Source organism: Suricata suricatta, chromosome 1 (genome assembly GCF_006229205.1).
Source record: "Suricata suricatta isolate VVHF042 chromosome 1, meerkat_22Aug2017_6uvM2_HiC, whole genome shotgun sequence".
Lineage (NCBI taxonomy): Eukaryota > Metazoa > Chordata > Mammalia > Carnivora > Herpestidae > Suricata > Suricata suricatta.
This window is the reverse complement of record NC_043700.1, coordinates 1,036,218-1,043,005: the sequence shown is the minus strand read 5'-3', so window position 1 is coordinate 1,043,005 and position 6,788 is coordinate 1,036,218. Positions and strand designations below refer to the sequence as shown.

Below are 6,788 nucleotides of genomic sequence, written 5' to 3'. Positions count from 1 at the left end.
CTTTGTGCCGCTGATGGCACGCACACAGGTGCCAGACCTGTGTCCAGGTTGCCGCCACCACTGCATTTGCTCCAGCACAGAGGAGCCCTGGAGGGCCCAAGGCATTCATGCTCTCATTTAAATGAGTCTGGGGCTTGGTGTGTATTTGTTTTGTTTTTTCTTTGTATTATGGAAATTTACCAACACATGCAAAAGTAGAGAAAGACGTGCCCATCAGCCAGCTTTGACAGCCAGCTTGGTGAGCCTGGGTCTGCCCTTACCCTGCCTCCCCCTCCCCTAGAGGCATCAGCGCATCCTGTTCATCTAACTTGGGTATCCTCAAAGGATGAGAGCCCTTTGCCAGTCAACTGCAGAAGTGCCACAGCACAAGTTCACAGTAATTGCTTAGCAAAACAAGCTGCAGGGCCTCTCTTCGGGGCTGAGCCCTGTTCAGCCTGTAGGGTGGGGGCAGGGCTCCTGAGGGGCTGAGCCTTCAGGACTGAGCGTCTCCCTTGGTCCCTGACACCACTGTGGCCTTGAGCACCCTGGAGAGGAAGCACCCACAGGTCTCCCGACACGGGAGGGCCCCACATCTGCGTGGAGGGGCCATCTGGGCAGGTCAGCCCTCCAACTGCCTCAAAACCAGCTGTCCCCATGTGCCTGGCCCCAGAGCGGAAGCAGAGAGGGCGGTGCTCGGTTAGGCCATTAAGTTTGGAGCGGTGTTGTTGCACGCCAGAGGAGCAAAAATCCGCGTTCTTCCTCCAATGCCTCGAAATTCTACTTTTTTGGTTTAGTTTGGAGGGCCGCAGCTATGATGACTCGCTACATCTCCTGGTCAGAATGTCTCCCGTCCCTCCCCATGTCCCCTGGCTTTACAGTTAATATTGCCCGTATGTTTGTGGGTGCCCACAGGGCTTACACCACTGACAGCTCTGCTGTGGGTGTCATTCCACGTTTTACTGCGTCCTTCCTTAGGCCTGGAGGTCTCATAGCTTATTTCCTGCCAAATGGTGGTGGACAAACGTGGGTGACCGGAGGCTCCTTTGCCTCTCATCTGGGTCCCCGCAGAGAGCGGTTCCAGCCTATGGTCTTGGGGGCCAGGCGTCCTTGGTGACTGGGGCCTGTGACAGACTCACAGCTTGTGTCCCCAAGTTCTGTTGAAATCCTGACTCCCGCTGAGGAGACAGGCCCTGAGCTGAGGCCGGGAGGGGTCAGTGCCCTTACCCAGGACTCTGCAGAGCACCCCTCCCTCTGCTGCACGTGCGGACGCAGCTGGAAGGCAGAGGCTGCCAGCTGCACAGGTGCCTCCGTGTGCAAACACCTGTGTAGGCCTTCCCCCTAGTGAGGATCGGCGTGGGTCTCTGTGCGGGAGTGGGTGGGGGGAGGATCCGCTGGGGGGGGGGTTGCTGGGTGGGGGAGGGCCCGAGGGGCATTCGTGGGTGGGGGGGGTGCATGGATGGGTAGGGTCGGTGGGGTGATCCTGCTGGCTAGGGTCTGCTCGAGGAGGGTCACGCTTTGCTCCGTGGCAGGGACCTCATGGTTACGTAGATTTCCTCGCCACTCTTGGCTGTGGCCAATGTTCCAAGTAGGAAGAACAGGAAGGTTGCTCGGCACCTGCAGGAGAGCACAGTGCGCAGCCGCTGCTGCGGTTCTTCCGTGGCCAGCGCCCGCCTGCTCATGCGTGTTGCCCCTCTCTGACCCTGCTGCCCCCCACCCCCTGCACCGCGCGCAGTTGGCAGTGAGTTCGGTTCCCCCTGCTTCTCCCCGGTGAGAGAACTTGGGGCTGGAGGGGCCTTGTCGGTCTTGCTAGTTGATGGGTTGATGGAGTTTGGGTGACCCAGAGCTATGGGGCCCTCATCCCTTCCACCCTGGTGTGAAGCTCCAAATAGAAGGCTCTGTCTCCGCGGCCCCTCCGCTTTCCGTGTCTACCTGGGGGTGGTCTCCAGTGGGTTCCCTCCAGGGGGACACCAGGATCTCTGTTCTCTTTCCCAAGCCCCCCACTGATGCCTTCAGCTGCAGGCGGCTCCCCTGCCCTGCCACCGGGCTCGGGGGTGCATGGTCCTCGGTTTAGAGGTAGCTGTCCTCAGTGGGCTGTCAGTTTTCCCATAAGTCTAGTGTGTGTCTGTTTCTGAGAGAACTGAGGGAGATAAAAGTGCCACCATCTCCCTGTCTTCCTCTCATGGGCTTTGAACTCGCTAATGAAATGTGGGACCAGGCTGATCATAGAAAACATCAAATGCGTGTCCATCTCTCTGCACAAACTCCACATGGAGCGTACTCCTGGGCGTGACGGGGACAAGAGCACATCCCACTTATACAATATAATCTTTCACTAAGATTCAAGTCACTGTGACTGATCCGCAAGACTTGTGGTGGGCAGTCGGCGCTCAGGATGAGGAAGGGATTTTCCCGGCCTGGGATGAGGCCCGCGTTCCTCTGTGCTCCTGTAGAGCAGAACACGCCGCACTGATCAGCACGTCCCAAGAAGCAGGTGCGGAGCCAGACCACAGTTCATGAGGAACCGAGCGATGGATTAGGCTTCCGTGGCTGCTGTAAAACAAATGGCCAACACTTTACTGGCTTAAAACAACACAGATTTTATCATCGTTCCAGAGATCAGAAGCCTAAACGGAGGGCCAGTCCCAGGAGGCTCCGGGCGAGAGTGTTTTCCCACCTCCGTCCAGCTTCTGGAGGCACCTGCATTCCTTGGCTGTGGCCCATCTTCGTCTTCAAAGCCACTGGCGCAATACTGTCGCTCTTCTCTGGACCCTGCGTCCCCCCTCAGCCATGCTCTCAGGCTCTGACCCTTCTGCCTGCCCGGGCCTGGCAGATACTGCGTCCTCAGCCGCAGGAACCCCGAGCAAAGGCCTGGGGCCACAGGGGTGAAGGGTGGGACTCTGGCCAAGGTGGGAAGTCGGGGGAAAGGAACATGACTCCCCCAGCCCCCCTCAGGCATCTGCGGCAGGTGCTGCTCCGGTGAGTTCAGGGCCTGAATGTGGGGATATTTGAAAGTGCTCATCTGGAAGAGAAAGATAGAAATCAGTGTTTCAGTCAAACCAATGACAGCTTTGGCCATGGGACCGCACTCTGAGGGAGAGGGGATTGTGTGGCCCCGAAGGAGCTGTGGGCACAGGCGGGGTGGGTCCAGCAGGGGGCCGCCCTGAGCCCCTTCTCATGGGGTCGTGTTCAGGAGAGGGCTCCGTGTAAGCGAACCACACGCCGGCGCCAGGACCGAGGGCCGGGTTTTCACATCCGGCACCTGGGAGACTGGTGCCCAGCACCTGCGCCTTGCGGTCCTGCCCAGCTGGTCCTGGCAAGAGCTGGCCTGAGCCGCCCACGGCCCTGATGACCGGAATCTGCTCCCGGTATCATTTCTGTTGAATTCTGCTTATTGCTTTTCAACCACGTTGTCTTCCGCACGTCAGCGTGTTTTACACAATCGTTACTTCTCTCGCTTGGTGATCTGCGTACGAAGCTCCTCCAGGTTTTTCACGGCCTCATAGCTCAGTTCTTTTTAGTGCTCGATGATAGCCATTGTCTGGGTGAATCCATTTATTTATCCATCACCTACTGAAGGATGTCTTGGCTGCTTCCAAAATTTGGCAATTATGAATAAAGCTGCCGTAAACACCCTCTGCAGGTTTTTGTATGGATTTGTTTTCAGCTCCTTTGAGTAAATACCAAAGAGCATAATTGCTGGATTGTAGGGTAAGAGTATGTTTAGTTTTGTAGGAAACGAAGAAACCTCTTGCCAAGGTGGCTGCACCGTTTTGCATTCCCTCCGCGGTGAGTGGGAACCCGAGTCCCTCCAGGTCACTGTCCGCGCGTGGTGTGCTCAGTGCCGTGGATCTGGGCCACTGTCACCGGGCAGTGGTGTCCTATTGTTTTAATGTGCCTTTCTCTGACAACTACACCGCGGAGCATCGTTTCATATGCTCACTTGTCATCCTCATGAATTTTAGCTTCCAACAGTCCTAGGGCGAGAAAAGGTAATTTGGGTTAAGTTTTCTGGCAAGTTGAAGAGGTAGCTCGCATATGTTCACATCTGCCAGTAGTTTGACTCTGGATCGTCGACACGCACGACTCCGCAAACGCCTGGAGGCGAGCTTCCACAGCGGACACAGCACATCAAGCTCCAAGGGTCTCGACGCTAGCTCATCTCGAGGAGCTTCTTCAGGTTCAGGAAGCAGAGCGCCAGGGTTTGAACCACAGCAGAAGGAAGCTTTCTGCAAAGACCGTCTGTAATGAAGGACTGGAGTGTTGAATAAAGTGGTCCCTTCCTGGAACAGAACGTCACGTGTTCATAAATAGAAGGGTGTGAGTGTGTGTGTGTGTGTGTGTGTGTGTGTGTGTGTGTATACAAGGACACTACTCCTAACTCGTCAGCCCAAGTGTCCAAATACTGCGGGGAGGGGGATGCGGACCGGGCTTGCCATTGGGTTTTGCAGACAGGAAGTTGATGGAGACTTTGTCAAGACCAGTTTCAGGCTGGGGCTGGGGCTGGAAGCCTGATTGGCGATGTTCCAGAGGGAACGAGAGGGGAGCGTGCAGTTCTCCTGGAGAATCGGAGGACCCCAGGTTGTAAACCTCACCAGACCTGTGCATCAACATGCTGGCACCGAAGTTCAGCCTTATCACAATGTGACTGCTGACGGAGGCCCACGGTGCCACGCTCGTGTGTAAGACGATGCAGAGTTTGCAGTAAAGGGGAACGGAAGATTGAGTGGGGTCTGCAGGGGGAGTAAAGCCGGGTTTGGATTCCCGTTTTGGTTTGGATGGAGATCAGCATGTCTGCATATTGATGGTTTGATCCAAGAGAAAGAAAAAAATAAAGACACAGGTAACGGAAGGACACCCTTGATGGAGACAGAGGTTCTCGGCAAGCTTGGGGTTCAGTCCCTGGTGTGAATCCTCTTATCGGTACTTCTAGCTGCGCGAAGGGTTCTCGGTGGTCCTAGTTTTGCCTCTTATTCGTACTGCTGGCCGAAGCATCCACCATGGTTATAATCAAATACTGACTTGTTCTGTTCCGCTTTCTCAGAGGGGACTGTACTTCTGCAGTCAGCAGGGACTCAAGGTGACAAGGGTGGCACCTTCCTACCCCTGTGCGCCCCACACCGCGCTGGTGCAGAGCTGTGTCCCAAGCATTATTGGGAGCCCGAGCTGAACAGTGGTTTGCAGGAAAATGTCGATCCGCTTTGGTGCATACAGATCAAGTCTAACCCGAATTCCCTGCCCGACAGACAGAGGAGCCGGGCTCCCCCTGCCCGGAGAGTTGGTGGCCGAGGTCCGGTTTCCTTAGCCAGATGCTTCCCTGGCCTCCCAGAGCGCATGAGAACATGGCGTGGCAGTCCATGCCACGAGGGCGGCTCGGAAAATCGAACTCTCGAGGGAAATGAAGATTCGACTTCAAAGGAACCTGCAGCCTGTGCAGATGTATTTTTTCCCAGTGGAGGGGGTCTAGCGGCCAGAAGGACCCACGAGCCTCAGTCTAGCTCAGTCCAGAGTAAATCCAGACAGGTGTGCGGCCGCAGGCTCTCCTCACGGGTAGCTGTCACCCAGGCGACGTTCCTGATCCCACCACAAGGGGACAGCGGAGGCTCATTTCTCTGCCTCTGAGGGTGTGAAGTAAGGTGCTCAGAATCAGATGTAAGAAGACGAGACACGTGCTGGCATTTAAGTTTTTTAAAATTAAAAACATGTTTATTTATTTTTAAGAGACAGAGAGCACACAAGCAGGGGAGGGGCATAGAAAGAGGGAGAGAGAAAACCCCCAGTAGGCTCCAATCTGTCAGTGCACAGCCCAATGCAGGGCTTGAACCCATGAACTGAGAACATGACCTGAGCTGAAACCAAGTGTTGGACACTTAACTGACTGAGCCACCCGGATGCTCCGAAAAGCATACTGTTCTTTAACATACCTAAGAGTTGAAAATGAAAGGAAGTTTCTGCACATTTACGAATTACTTTGTGTCTTTTACATCTTGTCTGTTCCACGGTTCTGACCGCCCGCATCTCCACTCCCGTGAGTCCCTGTGGCTCCTCTGTGGCTGGGCGTGCTGGGACCACAGCCCCGAACCACAAGTCTCCGTAATTGGGGTGTTTCCATGGAAACGACGAACAGATTCAGACGTTAATCCCTCCTGCTTCCCTCTTCTGCTCCTGAGTCCTGTCTGCAGGCAGCAGCTGTCACACTCCCACACACACGTGCTTGCACACACAGATGGGTGTGCACATGCACAGGACACAGGTGCACTAGGACACTCAGGCGTCTGCAAGACAATGGACACCCCAGGTGCCAGACCACGGCGTCACCCCCAGGGTGATGGGCCACCCCACACAGAGCCCGCGTCTGAGTCTGAGGACCCCAGGTTGTAAAACGTCACAGAACATGTGTGTCCACGTGCCGGCACCAAAGTTCAGCCTCATCACAACATGTCTGCGGATAGAGGTCCCCAGGGCCACGCTGGTTTTTAAGAGGCTGAGGTATTTGGATGCTGTCACGGACTGAATTGTATCCCCCTAGATTCATATGCTGAGGCCCGAACCCCCCAAACCTCGGAAGGTGACTGTGTTTGGAAGGAGGGCCTTTAAAGGGGCCATTAGGGCAGCCTTAACCCGACAGGGCTGCTGTCCCCAGGGCAGGAGGAGGGAGGACACAGGCATGCAGGGGGACAACACGTGAGGGCACGGGACACACGGTGTCTGCAGGGCGGTGAGCGGCCTCGGGAGGAGCCGGCCAGCCGACCGCCGTTCGGGACGTCGGGCGTGGGCTGCCGTCCGCGGGCTTGTCTCTACGTGCAGGGAGG

General features: G+C 56.1%; 1 long non-coding RNA gene across 1 annotated transcript in view; it reads left to right on the top strand.

Annotated features, from left to right (window-relative positions):
* LOC115291590 overlaps window positions 1–4,103 on the top strand; it is a 4,870-nt gene extending 767 nt beyond the window's left edge. The window contains exon 3 of the long non-coding RNA XR_003909799.1: window positions 4,032–4,103. This is a non-coding gene — a long non-coding RNA (uncharacterized LOC115291590). The remainder of the gene's footprint in view (window positions 1–4,031) is intronic.
* The last annotated feature ends 2,685 nt before the right edge of the window (window positions 4,104–6,788 follow it).